Below are 15,620 nucleotides of genomic sequence, written 5' to 3' on the forward strand. Positions count from 1 at the left end.
CAAAGATTAAATGCGGCTCATACTTGAAGGGAATTCTTTCTTGAGTCTTTTTCTACAAGCAAGAGCCTTTCTCCTCACTCAAACTTTTATTTTATCTTTTCATTTTAGAGTTTTTTTTTCTTTTCCTTTTTTTGTGTTTGTTTGTCTTTAAATATCTTCCTTCCTCCTCACCAGAAAGTTAGTCTGGAGAGCTAATTTGCAGTGATTCTCTGAACTTCTACAATGTCATGTTCACTCATCCTCTTTAACTAGCTGTGTTCTTGCCAAAACAGAACTTTAAAAACCTCCAAGTTCAGACAGAGTGAGGTCCTAAGAAAGCTTTGAAAACCATCTCTCTAAAGATCACAGAAAATGGGGCACTCCCAAGAAGGGGCTATTTCTTTCCTTTTGCAATACGTGAAATAGGAAAATAATAATAAAACACCCCACAGTACTAGAGGGGCTCAGGGTTTTTTTTTTGTTTTTTTTTTTTTACAGGATTTCTTTGTGTAGCTTTGGCTGTCCTTGAACTTCAGTCAGGGTCTGTGTTAATATCCATGGCCCATGTTGCCGCTAAAGGCCATGTGAACACTTGAAGTCTGCGGGCACCTAGGGCCAAGTTATTGTCTGAAGGCCATGCTGCTGCCACAGCCATAGAGATCTGTGTGACCTACACTGCCATCCTGGGCCATGGTTTTATCTGGGTCTGGGTTGCTGCCAGGGGCCATGTCCATGTTGATGTCCATGGCTCACGTTACCACTGAGGACAGTGAAGATAAGGCTGCAGAGCTGCCTCTGCCCCGGCTGGATGGTTAAGATCCTTCCCGGTAAGCCACCACCTCATGGTACTACACAGATTTTTAGATATGTGTTAAAGCAAGATGTGAAAATTAGCCAATAAGAGGCTGAAACTAATGGGCCAGGCAATGTTTAAAAGAATACAGTTTCCATGTAATTATTTTGGGTAAAGCTAGCCAGTGGCTGGGAGCTGAGAGGTGGGAAGCAGCCCACCGCTCCTACTACGCATGAGGCTGTAACCTACTGGTAAGATTTTTCAGCATCTTCTCCTTCAGCAGCTACATGGCATCTCCTTGACTCTGCCTACCCCCTCTCTCTCTATTTCTTCTAGCCTGGCTATATTCTGCTTAGCCATTGACCAAAACAGCTTTATTCATTAGCCAATAAAAGCAACACATATACAGAAGGGCATCTCAAATCATCTCCCCTTTTCTAATTAAAAAGAAAGGTTTTAACTTTAACATAACAAAACAGTTATCAAGTAAGAATTATAGTTACAATACTTCTTTGTGACTATAAAGTTTCATATCTAATTTATCTTTTATCATAACCAAGGAAAACTATAACTATCTGGTCTTCAACTTTATCAAAGACTCCAGAAGGATATATAATATTACCTAAGTAAACAGGAAGTGCATTGTAAGTAACTTCCAAAACTCCAGAATTGACAGAAATATCTCGCTGCCTGGACTGTCACCCAAAGTTTTTCTATAATGTTGGGGCATCCATCTTCAGTCAACAGGCCTATAGTAACCAGCAGATTTTTCCATTAATCAGGAAACTAGAAGATCTGTTCTGCCTATATTGGCAGTTTGTCAGTTACTTTCTTCTGTGTCCTGCAGAATGTCTGTCAGTTTCTTTGTGAAGCAGGAACCCTGAAGGACCATTCTGTCTTTTGGAATGTTCAGCAGTCATTTTTCTGTGGGTCCTGAATGTCCAGTTCATACATCATATCATAAAGCAGTCCAGGCAAGAGTAGTTTCTTACCGAAATGGCTAGCCTTGTCACACTGAAGGCAAATTCCATAAGAAGTTTCTTCAATGCCCATCAACCTCTCTGAAGTAATTGGTGTTGCCAGATGCAGACATGTCTCATTGTCAAGAAAAGTCTAAGTTCTTAAAACATTAATGCCATATTCTGTAGGTCTTTGAAAGGTTTGAAGAATAACTGTCCATTTGAAATATATCTCTGTACATCAATAAAACCTAACTGACATGACTACAGTTTGATTATTATAGAGAACTATTTATTAATCCATAATTTTTAATTATACATTACGTTTTTAAATGAGCCTCATGGACAGAATACTTTAAACAAGATTAGAAATATACATACAACAAAACTGTTTGTTCTGCCCAGTCCAACATGGCAGAGGTATGTTCACCACATCTGCGAGTCAAGCATAATGCCCCAGCTCAGGAGAAATAGCAGGTCTACATTGCCATTAAGCAATTTGTAACATATTGCTCACAAACCCCATTTAAGTGCAAGACCTCCAGAAAGAGCCAGAGTTCATTCTGCCAGCACAAACCAGGAAACTGGATCTTAAAGAAGCCATACAATTTTTTTTTTTTTTGCTAACACTGAGTCAGAAAGACTTCTCTTAAAGGAGCCATGTTTCTGCTTGCCACTAGCAAACAGAGTCTATTTTAAAAAAATGTGGCTACCAAGAAGCTGTGCTTAACTCTTTTATTTGTGTCTAGAATTCCTTTCCAAGCACTCTCAGCTTTTATGTGGATGTAGTTTTCTCATGTTGTGGCACCATTTGTAGACAGAGACTGCTCTTTTGTTTCCTGATCACTCAGATCATATAATCGCACAGAAACTATGTTGATTACAACACTGTTTGGCCAATGACTTAAGTGTATTCCTAGCTAGCTCTTTTCTTAAATTACCCCATTTCTATTCATCTGTGTATCACATGAGGCAGCTACATTGACTCTGTCTTCTCTCTATATCTCTTTCAGCTGGCTATATTCTGCTAAGCATTGGCCAAAACAGCTTTATTCATTAGTCAATACAAGTAACACATATACAAAAGGACATCCCACATCGCGTGTACACTGCCTCACATGTAGAGGTCAGAGGAAAAGTTGCAGGAGTTTGGTCCTCTGCTTCAACAGTGTAGATCCTGGGACCCAAACTCAGGTTTCCAGGCTTGACAGTAAGTGCCTTTACCTGCTAATCACTGTTTTGTAGACTCCTGAATGGATATGTTAAAGATTCCTTCAGGGAATATTCTCGAGGGGGAAATTTAGTACTACATTCTTGTAATTAGGATTTTTTTTTTTTTGTCTTTTGGAACAGAGTTTCTCTGAGTAACAGCCTTAGCTGTCCTTAAAGTAGCTTTTGTAGACCAGGCTGGCCTCAAACTCAAAGAGATCCACCTGTCTCCAATTCCTGAGTGCTGGGATTAAAGGTGTATACCACCTCGCCTGGCTATAATTAGTTTTTAAAACCAGATAGTGTACTCATATGACTATTATGCATAAAAATTGACACTAAATGCCTTCAAGAAATGAACAAATTGGGGGTGGAATTCAACAGTTAAGAGCTTTTGCTATTCTTGCAAAAGACCTAAGTTTGGTTCCTAGCACCCAGATCAGACAACTCACAACTGTCTATAACTCCTGCTCCACACACAGACACACATACAGACATACAGACATACACACACACACACACACACACACACACACACACCATGTACAAATTGTAAAATAAAACACACACACATATAGTTTTAAAAATAAAATAAATCTTTAATTTTTATTACAGAGTGGGATTACAGAAATGTCTCGTCAGCTAAGAATACTTACTGCCTTTTCAGAGAACTCAGGTTCCATAATGTAAAATATGTAACTATGTAAAATACTTAACACTAGTATACACACAACATTATTGGTAGCAAATAAAGACTTGAAAAAGGCCAGAAGTATGTTAGTAGAGAATTGGAATAAGCTATTTTTAATATGCTACAAGCCACAATATTATAGAGTAATTGCTCAGTCATCTTTTCCCAAGTGACTTAGCAGAACCAAGGAATCTGGTAAAGGCTAAACCAAAAGGCAAGGCATTTTTGGCACTTTGTGAATAAAGGGGCTGTCTTTGCTGTAGGTTTTCTGCTGTAGCTAACTTCCCTTTCTGCTACATATTGGGAATTAATTCCCTAGATCAGAACAGTTTCCTACTGCCAGGCCCTGTTTCTCTCTCCTAGGTAAGCACAGAGATCTGCCTTCCTGCTTTTATCTTTATCACCAGCATTTGGGTCCCGGCATAGAACATCCCACTTAAGATATTCACCGGTCTCCAAGGACCTAGAATTACAACTGCCCAAGCTGCTGCTCTGGTTTTACCTCACTTAAAAGATTCTTAACTCCTTATGCTCACTTTCACCTCAGTTTACTGATGGTTTTAGTTCAGGACTCTCAACGACAGCAGAAGGGATAATTAACTGCAACCCAGAGAAAGACCCACAACCCCCACTATCAGAACGGCTGATAACAGCATAGCCTGGAACTGATAATTTAGGGGCCTGGGCCTCTTCTTCACTAGAGCAGTAAGTCTAACTCCAGACCTAGGCCTGTAGAAACTGTAGCATCTGGTGAATGTACTATCTGATTAAGGGCCATCAGCTTCCCCTAGGTTGCCTGGTTACCTGGTAGCCTCTATGTATACTGGGAGAAAAGAAGCGCCTGCTGATTTAAACAATCCATGCCCTAGTCATAATTTTACTGACAATGAACTTTTCTAACCACCTAAAAATGTAGTCTAGTGTATTAACCTTTTCCTCTAGAATCCCCTGATAGTTTACTTCCTTTCTTAACCAACTTTCTCCGTTAAGAAGTTCACTGGACATGTACTAACAACTCCCAAGAATTTTTCTTCTCTTCTCTTCTCTTCTCTTCTCTTCTCTTCTCTTCTCTTCTCTTCTCTTCTCCTCTCTCTCTCTCTCTCTCTCTCTCTCTCTCTCTCTCCCTCTCTCTCGCTGTGTGTGTGTGTGTGTGTGAAAACCCATATCTGATTTTCTATGGGGCAAAAGAATTTCAGCCCTGGAACCTGCTAGGGCTGGAGAGTTGCTAGTTTTAAGGGTCTATATGACTAGAAACATTTGTAAGTGGGTAGAATCATGTAGAGCTAAGAACTAAGAACAAGGTAAAACAAGAGAGATCAAGGAAGAATAAAGAATGAGAGAAGAAAAAAGAAACATAGATAGACAGAACCTGTCATGAGTAGATTTTTTTACCCGTCAGATCTTTACCCTCAGATTTTCAGCTTCCTTTAACTCAGCCTGGCGTCTTTAATTGAACCCTGAATGGAAATCTTAAAAGCTAAAAATTTTAAGGCTCCGTTAATAATATACTTGTATCACAGAGTGGAAAGTATCTATTAAAATTTGGTCAGTGGAAATTGAAATTGAATGACACAGGGAGTTTAATAAATAAGATTTTTTTCTTGATATGGAGTCTCCCTGTGTAGCTTAGGCTGACCTTAAACTCAGATTCACTTTGTAGCCCAAGCTGGTCATGAACCTCCTGCTCTAACTTCTCGGGTTCTAGGATTACAGATTCATAACTTTATGTCTGTATAAGGCATGAACTAATTAATATGAAATTTTATATGTGTTCATGTAAAGGTGTATCTTGAATTGTGTCCACCTCAAAGGTACCTTTGCAGGATTTTTTTGTTTTGTTTTGTTTTTGTTATTGAAAGAAAAAAAAAGAAATTTCCGCCTCCTCCCAGCCTCCCATTTCCCTTCCCCTCCTCCCCCACTCCTCTCCCCCTCCCTCTCTAGTCCAGAGAGCAGTCAGGGTTCCCTGCCTATGGAAAGTCCAAGGTCCTCCCCCCTCCGTCCATGTCTAGGAAGGTGAACATCCAAACTGGCTAGGCTCCCACAAAGCCAGAACATGAAGTAGGATCAAAACCCCGAGCCATTGTCCTTGGCTTCTCATCAGCCCTCATTGTTCACCATGTTCAGAGAGTCCGGTTTTATCCCATGCTTTTTTAGTCACAGTCCAGCTGGCCTTGGTGAGCTCTCAGTAGATGATCAGCCCCACTGTCTCCGTGGGTGGGTGCACCCCTCGTGGTCCTGACTTCCTTACTCATCTTCTCCCTCCTTCCGCTCCTCATTGGGACCTTGGGAGAGCTCAGTCTAGTGCTCCAGTGTGGGTCTCTGTCTCTATCTCCATCCATCACCAGATGAAGGTTCTATGGTGGTATGCTAGATATTCGTAGTATTGCTATAGGATAGGGTCATTTCAGGTTCCCTATCCTCAGCTGCCCAAGGAGCTAACTGGGGACATCGCCCTGGGCACCTGGGAGGCCCTCTAGGTTCAAGTCTCTTGCCAACCCTAAGATGGCTCGCTTAATTAAGTTATGTGATTCCCTACTCCTCTATCCAACCTTCCTTTCTCCCAATCATCCTGTTTCCCCATGTTCCCCCCATTCTCCCCTTCTTACTTTTCTCTCCCCATCTCCCCTTACCCCTGTCCCACCCCACCCCCAAATTCCCAATTTTTCGCCCAGCAATCTTGTCTACTTCCCATACCCAGGATAACAACTATATGTTTTTCTTTGGGTTCACCTTCTTATTTAGCTTCTTTAGGATCACAGATTATAGACTCAATGACCATTATTTGTGGCTAGAAACCAATTATGAGTGAGTACATCCCATGTTCCTCTTTTTGGGTCTGGGATACCTCACTCAGGATAGTGTTTTCTATTTCCATCCATTTGCATGCAAAATTCGAGAAGTCATTGTTTTTTACCGCAGCATAGTACTCTAATGTGTATATATTCCACACTTTCTTCATCCATTCTTCTATTGAAGGACATCTAGGTTGTTTCCAGGTTCTGGCTATAACAAATAATGCTGCTGTGAACATAGTTAAGCAAATGATTTTGTCATATGATAGGGTATCTCTTGGGTATATTCCCAAGAGTGGTATTGCTGGGTCCAGGGGTAGGTTGATCCCGAATTTCCTGAGAAACCACCATACTGATTTCCAAAGTGGTTGCACAAGTTTGCATTCCCACCAGCAATGGATGAGGGTACCCATTCCTCTACAACCTCTCCAGCAAAGGCTATCATTGATGTTTTTGATTTTAGCCATTCTGACAGGTGTAAGATGATATCTCAAAGTTGTTTTGATTTGCATTTCCCTGATTGTAGAGCATGATCTTAAGTGTCTTTTGGCCATTTGAACTTCTTCTGTTGAGAATTCTCTGTTCAGTTTTGTGCCCCATTTTTTAATTGGGTTAATTAGCATTTTAAAGTCTAGTTTCTTGAGTTCTTTATATATTTTAGAGATCAGGCCTTTGTCTGTTGCGGGGTTGGTGAAGATCTTTTCCCAGTCAGTGGGTTGCCTTTGTGTCTTAGTGACAGTGTCCTTTGCTTTACAGAAGCTTCTCAGTTTCAGGAGGTCCCATTTATTCAATGTTTCCCTTAATGTCTATGCTGCTAGGGTTACACATAGGAAGCGATCGCCTGTGCCCATCTGTTGTAGTGTACTTCCCACTTTCTCTTCTATCAGGTTCAGTGTGTTCAGATTGTTATTGAGGTCTTTGATCCGTTTGGACTTGAGTTTTGTGCATGGTGATAGATATGGGTCTATTTTCATTCTACAGGTTGACATCCAGTTGTGCCAGCACCATTTGTTGAAGATGCTTTCTTTCTTCCATTGTATGCTTTTAGCTCCTTTATCAAAAATGAGGTGTTCATAGGTTTGTGGGTTAAAATCCGGGTCTTCTATACAATTCCATTGGTTGACTTCTCTGTTTTTATGCCAACACCACACTGTTTTCATTACTGTAGCTCTGTAATAGAGTTTGAAGTCAGGGATGGTAATGCCTCCAGAAGTTCCTTTATTATATAAGATTGTTTTGGCTATCCTGGGTTTTTTGTTTTTCCATATAAAGTTGATTATTGTCCTCTCAAGATCTGTGAAGAATTTTGATGGGACCTTGATGGGGATTGCATTGAATCTATAAATTGCCTTTGGTAGAATTGCCATTTTTACTATGTTGATCCTCCCAATCCAAGAGCAAGGGAGATCCTTCCATTTTCTGGTATCCTCTTCAATTTCTTTCTTCAATGCCTTAAAGTTCTTGTCAAATAGATCTTTCACTTCCTTGGTTAGAGTTACCCCAAGATATTTTATGCTGTTTGTGGTTATCATGAAAGGTGATGCTTCTCTGATTTCCCTCTCTGCTTCCCTATCCTTTGTGTATAGGAGGGCGACTGATTTTTTGGAGTTGATCTTGTATCCTGCCACATTACTAAAGGTGTTTATCAGATGTAGGAGTTCTTTGGTGGAGTTTTTGGGGTCGCTTATGTACACTATCATATCATCTGCAAATAACGAAAGTTTAACTTCTTCCTTTCCAATTCAAATCCCCTTGATCCCCTTATGTTGTCTTATTGCTATTGCTAAAACTTCAAGCACTATATTGAAGAGGTATAGAGAGAGTGGACAGCCCTGTCGTGTTCCTGATTTTAGTGGGATGGCTTTGAGTTTTTCTCTGTTTAATTTGATGTTAGCTGTCGGCTTGCTGTAAATAGCTTTTATTATATTTAGGTATGACCCTTGTATCCCTAATCTCTCCAAGACTTTTATCATAAAGGGATGTTGAATTTTGTCGAATGCTTTATCAGCATCTAATGAAATGATCATATGGTTTTTTTTCTTTCAGTTTATTTATATGATGGATTACATTAATAGATTTTCGTATGTTGAACCAGCCCTGCATCTCTGGGATGAAGCCTACTTGATCATAATGGATAATTTTTCTAATGTGTTCTTGGATTCGGTTTGCCAGTATTTTGTTGAGGATTTTTGCATCGATGTTCATGAGCGAGATTGCCCTGTAATTTTCTTTCTTGGTTGAGTCTTTGTGTGGTTTTGGTATCAGAGTAACTATAGCTTCGTAAAAGGAATTTGGCAATGACTCTTCTGATTCTATATTGTGAAATACATTAAGGAGTATAGGTATTAGGTCTTCTTGGAAGTTCTGGTAGAATTCTGCATTGAAACCATCTGGTGCTGGCCTTTTTGGTAGGGAGGTTTTTGATAACAGCTTCTAATTCTTCACGACTAACAGGTCTATTTAGCTTGTTCACCTGGTCCTGGTTTAACTTTGGTATATGGTATTTATCTAAAAAAGTGTCCATTTCTTTTACATTTTCCAGTTTTGTGGCATACAGGCTTTTGTAGTAAGATCTAATGATTCTCTGAATTTCCTCTGTGTCTGTGGTTATGTCCCCCTTTTCATTTCTGATCTTATTAATTTGCATATTCTCTCTCTGACGTTTGATTAGTTTGGATAGGGGTTTATCAATCTTGTTGATTTTCTCCAGGAACCAGCTTTTTGTTTCATTGATTCTTTGGATTGTTTTCTGTGTTTCTATTTTATTGATTTCAGCCCTCAGTTTGATTATTTCCAGTCTTCTACTCCTCCTAGGTGAGTCTGCTTCTTTTTTTTTCTAGAGCTTTCAGGTGGGCTGTTAAGTCTCCAATGTGTGCTTTCTCCGTTTTCTTTAAGTGGGCACTTAGTGCTATGAGCTTTCCTCTTAGGACTACTTTCATAGTGTCCCATAGGTTTGAGTATGTTGTTTCTTTATTTTCATTGAATTCAAGGAAGACTTTAATTTCTTTCTTTATTTCTTCTTTGATCCAGGTGTGGTTCAGTGGTTGACTGTTCAGTTTCCATGAGTTTGTAGGCTTTCTGGGGGTAGCATTGTTGTTGAATTCTAACTTTAATTCATGGTGATCTGACAAGACACAGGTGGTTACTAATATTTTTTTGTAACTGTGGAGGTTTGCTTTGTTACCGAGTATGTGGTCAATTTTCGAGAAGGTTCCATGAGCTGCAGAGAAGAAGGTATATTCTTTCCTATTTGGGTGGAATGTTCTATAGATGTCTGTTAAATCCATTTGATTCATTACCTCCATTAATTCTCTTATTTCTCTATTAGGTTTCTGTTTGATTGACCTGTCCATTGGTGAGAGAGGAGTGTTGAAGTCTCCTACTATTAGTGTGTGCGGTTTGATGGCTGCCTTAATTTTTAGTAATGTTTCTTTTACGTACGTGGGTGCTTTTATATTAGGGGCATAGATATTCAGGATTGAGACTTCATCTTGATGAATTGTTCCTGTTATGAGTATAAAATGTCCCTCTCCATCTCTTCTGATTGATTTAAGTTTGAAGTCAACTTTGTTAGAAATTAGTATGGCCACACCTGCTTGTTTCTTAGGTCCATTTGCTTGATAAGCCTTTTTCCAGCCCTTTACTCTGAGTAGGTGCCTGTCTTTGTGGTTGAGGTGTATTTCTTGTAAACAGCAGAATGTTGGATCCTGTTTTCTTATCCAATCTCTTAGCCTGTGCCTTTTAATAGGTGAGTTGAGTCCATTGACATTAAGTGATATTAATGACCAGTGGTTGTTAACTCCGGTCATTTTTTTAGTAGTAGAGTTTGTGTGTTTCCCTTCTTTGAGTTGCACTGGTGAAGGGTCTCTAGATGTCTGAGTTATTGTGGTCATTGTCAGACTCCTTGGTTAGTGATTTTCCTTCTATTACTTTCTGTAAGGCTGGATTTGTGGGTACATATTGTTTAAATTTGTTTTTATCCTGGAAAATTTTGTTTTCTCCATTTATAGTGAATGAAAGATTGGCTGGGTATGGGTCTGGGCTTGCATCCATGGTCTCTTAGTTTCTGCAGAACATCTATCCAGGACCTTCTGGCTTTCATGGTTTCTTTAGAGAAGTCAGGTGTAAGTCTGATAGGTCTACCTTTATAGTAACTTGGCCCTTTTCCTTTGCAGCTCTTAATATTCTTTCTTTATTCTGTATGCTTTGTGTTTTGATTATTATATGGCAAGGGATGTTTTTTTGATCCAGCCTATTCGGTGTTCTGTATGCTTCTTGAACCTTCCTAGGTACATCTTTCTTTAGGTTGGGAAAGTTTTCTTCTATAATTTTATTAAGAATATTTTCTGGTCCATTGAGCTGCACTTCTTCTCCTTCTTCTACTCCTATTATACTTAGGTTTGGTCTTTTTATTGTGTCCCATATTTTCATGAATGTTTTGTGATGAGAGTTTGTTGGACTTGCTGTTATCTTTGATCAGTGCGTTTATTTTCTCTATGTTATCTTCAGAATCTGAGATTCTTTCTTCTATCTCTTGTATTCTGCTGGTTATGCTTGTTTCTGTAGTCTCTATACGTTTACCTAGATTTTCCATGTCCAGCCGGCCCTCTGTTTGTGTTTTTTTGCTTTGTTTTTAAATTCTACATTTTGAAATAAAATATAGTCAGAAGTTTTTACTTCAAAGATCTTACTAGCAAAAATGAATATATAAAAATATAAATATGTACGTAGTTATTAGAGTCAGAACTGAAACTGCATCCTCAATTCTTTGACTTCTTACCTAAGCAAAGACCCCTTGGAGTTTACCATACAGTTTTTCCTGGGATGCAGTAACTCTGTAGCAAAATGCCACCACCATCCATGTTCCTACAGGTCTTTTTGACCTTGAATCATGACTACAACAGCAGTATAAATGGCACTGTCAGCTCTTCAGTTATGAAGTATCCTGGAACCAGAACTCTGCCTGGAATTTAGTTATTCAAAAGCTGTCTCACACACAGCAGGCTATGTCTTCAACTGTCTTCACTTAACATTACTCAAGCAATATTTGTGCCAAGTGTTTTCGATTATTTTATTTTAATTTTAATAGATTTTTACATTGGTTCTTCTTGACTCTCAACTTGAGGGAATTGAGGTATGCTTAAGTGATTAGTAACGTGCACACCCGGGTGTGCCTGTGAGGATGTTTCCAGAAAAGATTGAGTAAGTGAAAAACAATCTACCCTAAGAATGAGCGACGCTATCAACAGGTGGAGGGCCTGGGAGGAAGAGAGGACAAAGGAGGAAGGCACAGTATGCAAGACTGACACCTTCTGTATCTTCTTCCTGGCTGACACGATACAAGCGTCTCTGCTCCATGACACCTGCCCCACCATGAAACCTCTAGGACCATGAGCCCAAATAAATCTTTCTTTTAAGTTATCTGCATCAGATGGAGCTTATAATGGCAACAGAAAGCTAACACAGTTTTAACTAATACATGAAGGCATAAGACTTGTACACATCTGTGAGGTAATTTTGAAACATTACATACTGTGCAAAGATCAAATCCAGTTGCATGTCTATCTGTTCAGACATTTATTATTTCTTTTTAAAATATTTATTTGTTTATGTGTATGGGTGTTATTTGTATGAATGTATGTATCCAATGCATACCATGGAGAGATGCTTGGGAAGGCCAGGAAAGGGCACTGGATCCCTGGAACTAGACTTATGAATGGTTTAAGCCTCCATCTCAGTGGTAGTAATCGAACTTGGGCCCTCTGGAAGAGCAACCAGTGCTCTTAAACCACTGAGTCATCACTCCAACTCTAGTACTTCTTTACAGCAAAAAACAAAAACAAACAAAAAATGATAAAAAGAAAACTTTTAAAATTCTCCCTTCTATCTCTTTGGGGTAGACAGAACATTATTATTGTCTACAGTTGCTTTAGTGTACAATAACACTGCAGAAAATTTTATCCTAAACTGGGCCTCCATATCCACTCATCAAACATTTCCCATCCTCATTCTAATCTGTACCTCCGTACCCATTCACCAACTATTCCCATCCCTGTTCTAATCTGTAGCTCCGTACCCATTTGCCAACTATTCCCATCCCTGTTCTAATCTGTAACGGTGTATCCATTCATCAACCATTTTCCATCTTCTCCCCCAAGTCCTCAGTTCCTTTTAGGTTGAGAATTCAAGATGCCTTAAATTGAGCATTTTAATGAAAATATGAGAAACATCTTTTGGGCTCATGTATCAAGTCTCAAGCCAGTTGTACTACTTTGTGAAATGCTGAAAACATAGGAATTAGGGCCTGGCTAGAGTAAGCAGATCGCTGGGGTGTACCTCTAAAGTGTATCTTTTCCCTGGCCCCTTCCTGTCTCCATCTGTCTCTCCTGGTTGTGATGAGTTGAACATCCTTTATTACATGCTTCTTGGCCATTGCTGCCCACCGCAACCCCCGTCTGCGCTCTATGCGCTAGAACCCAGTTTGCAAGCTTCCGGCAAGGGGCTGGAGGTTGAGAATACACACGCAGAGACACACCGACACACAGACCTTCCAACACTGATACCAAAAAGCCCTCTTTCATAGCACCATGGAGGCTTAAATACCCTGCAGTCAATGGCCAACAGGTGAAAATCCCATCCTCTGATCCTCTAGGACGGGGAAGAGCATCTGAAAGCCAGGACTCAATTAGTCCCAACAGGCCATATAATTTCTCACCTCAGGCCCGAAACAATAGAGCCATCCAACTCTGAACTGAAACAGAAAGAAAACATTTTCCTTTTAAGATGCTCCTGATAATCTGTTTCAACAATGAAGAAGTAACCCAGAACGCTAAAACTTCAATCCACTCACAGGTATTGCAATGTTTAGTCTTGACTCTTGGTTTGATCGATCGAGACATGCCCTAGAATTTAGTAAAACGCTTTGGTGGGCTCATAAGGGCATTTCCAGAGAGGATTTTCCAGGGAGGGAAGGCCAAGCCTTGCTGTAGAATAATCTTTTGATACACTGTGAATATGTGTCACTCAGATTGGTTTAATAAAAAGCTAAATGGCCAATAGCTACGCAGGATTTTCAGGGCAGAGAGAACACTTCTCAGAAGAAGGTGGAGTTACCAGATGGTGAGGGAGCAAGGTGTACAGGAAGACAGGTAAAAGCCACAAGTCACGTGGTAACGTGTAGAGGAATAGAAATGTGTTTATTTAAGTTATAAGAGCCAGTGGGACAAACCTTAGCTATAGCCCGAGCTTCATAATTAATAAGAAGTCTCTCTTGTTTGGGAGCTGGCTGGTGGGACAGAGGAAGACTCTCTATGCACTCCGAATGCAGGTGGCCCCATCCAGTAAACAAGGAGAACAATCTCTCAGACAGGCGTTATTTCTCTCTCCCTGCTTCCTGGCTGCCGTGATGTACTGCCTCACCACAGGCAAGAGCATAGGACCAGGTGAAATGGACAGAACCTTCTGAAAGTGTGAACCAAAACACCCCCCCCAGCTGTTTTCTCTTGTATATATCACAGTGACAAACATCTAACACAGGCCTACCAAGAGGCATGTCTCCCAGTTTATCTCAGATCTAACAGCCTCAGCAACCAAGACAGACAGTCCTACTATGTATTCATCTCTAACCACATCTCTGATTTACAGTATTTCCTCTCATTCTTTGGACTGCCTTTTTACTTTGTTAGTTGTGACCTTTTTCTGCACAAAATTAAAAATTTTTTATACCACTTTAATTTGTTAGGTTTTGGTGTGTGTGTGTGTGTGTGTGTGTGTGTGTGTGTTACCGTAATCAAAAAATTATTGAAAATTCCATTTCATTATGCTGTCTCCCCATGCTTTAATACAAAGGGTTTTTGTTTCTTTGTTTTATGAGACAGGGTTTCTCTGTGTAGCCCTGGCTAATCTGAAACTAGCTCTGTAGACCAGACTGGCCCTGAACTTACAGAGATCCGTCTGCCTCTGCCTCCCAAGTGATAGGATTAAAGGCATGAGCTACCATTGCCTGGCATACAAAGATTTTATTATTTTAGAATTTATATAGCTGATCCATTTTTAGCTAAATTTTATGCATAGTAAAGTAAGATTCCAACTTTATGCTTTTCCACGTATGTTCTTCAGCACACTTTAATATTGGTGGCAAGACCACTCTTCTAAAGAATTGTCTGATCAAACATGTAAGGTTTACAATTGTACTTGGTAAAGCAGTGGCAGTTTGGAGGAAGTTCTTCCAAGTCTGGGGAAGGAGGGGCAGCACAGAAAGTGAGCATCTACTGTGACAGAGTAGTCAGATTGAAAGGGCCAAGGAAGAATCAAAGTTAGGTGTCAGGGGCAATTCAAGCATTCAGCTTTATCCTGTAGTTACTCAGTTAAAGTCTGTCAATTCTTACCAACACTGAGCAGTGAAAAAATAAATACAGTATAACATGAATTCAAAATTCATGTCTAATTCAAGGTCAGCCTGGCCGAGACAGAAAATGTATTCAAGAGAAAGTCAATTCTTTGTGACTTGATGGTAGATAATTGAGTGAGTTACTCTGCCTTGGCAGACCATCTGGGTAGTGGGTGTGATAGTGACTGTCTACCCCACAAGACTGTTCCAAGAATCAAATGAACTGATATTTATGAAGTATTTCAATGATGCCTGGCAATTAATCACTTAGTCTTATTACTCATTCTGAATCAGTCAAGCCAGTTTCTTAAAGCCCAATGCTGTATAGGCTTCAATCTCACAAACATTAGTATGTGAGTCGTGAGTCATGCTATCTCAAATTGACACCACTGATATGATCAAAGAACATTAATACCTCCATTGACTTTATAGAAAATTTTTAATATTTCACTTTTATTCCTTCTAATTCCATGTGTGAGTGTGATTATGTGCGTGGAAGTGCAGCACAGAAGGCAGGGTGGCTGATCTCCCGCTTCCCCGAGCTGGAATTACAGTGGTTGTGAACTGTCAGATGCGAGGGCTACAAACCAACTTTGGGTCCTCTGCGGATGCTGGATGTACTCTCAACCACTGAGCCGTCTCTGCTTCTATCACGTAGGTCCTGGTGATTGACCTCAGGGATCAGCCTTGGCACCAAGAGCCTTCAACTATGGAGCCATCTCTCCTGCCACCACATAGGTCCTGGTGATTGACCTCAGGGATCAACCTTGGCACCAAGAGCCTTCTCTTGCTAAGTCATCTCACCAGC

Source organism: Microtus oregoni, unplaced genomic scaffold (genome assembly GCF_018167655.1).
Source record: "Microtus oregoni isolate MIOR12 unplaced genomic scaffold, Mior012 000012F_ref0000307, whole genome shotgun sequence".
In the NCBI taxonomy this organism is placed as follows: Eukaryota; Metazoa; Chordata; class Mammalia; order Rodentia; family Cricetidae; genus Microtus; species Microtus oregoni.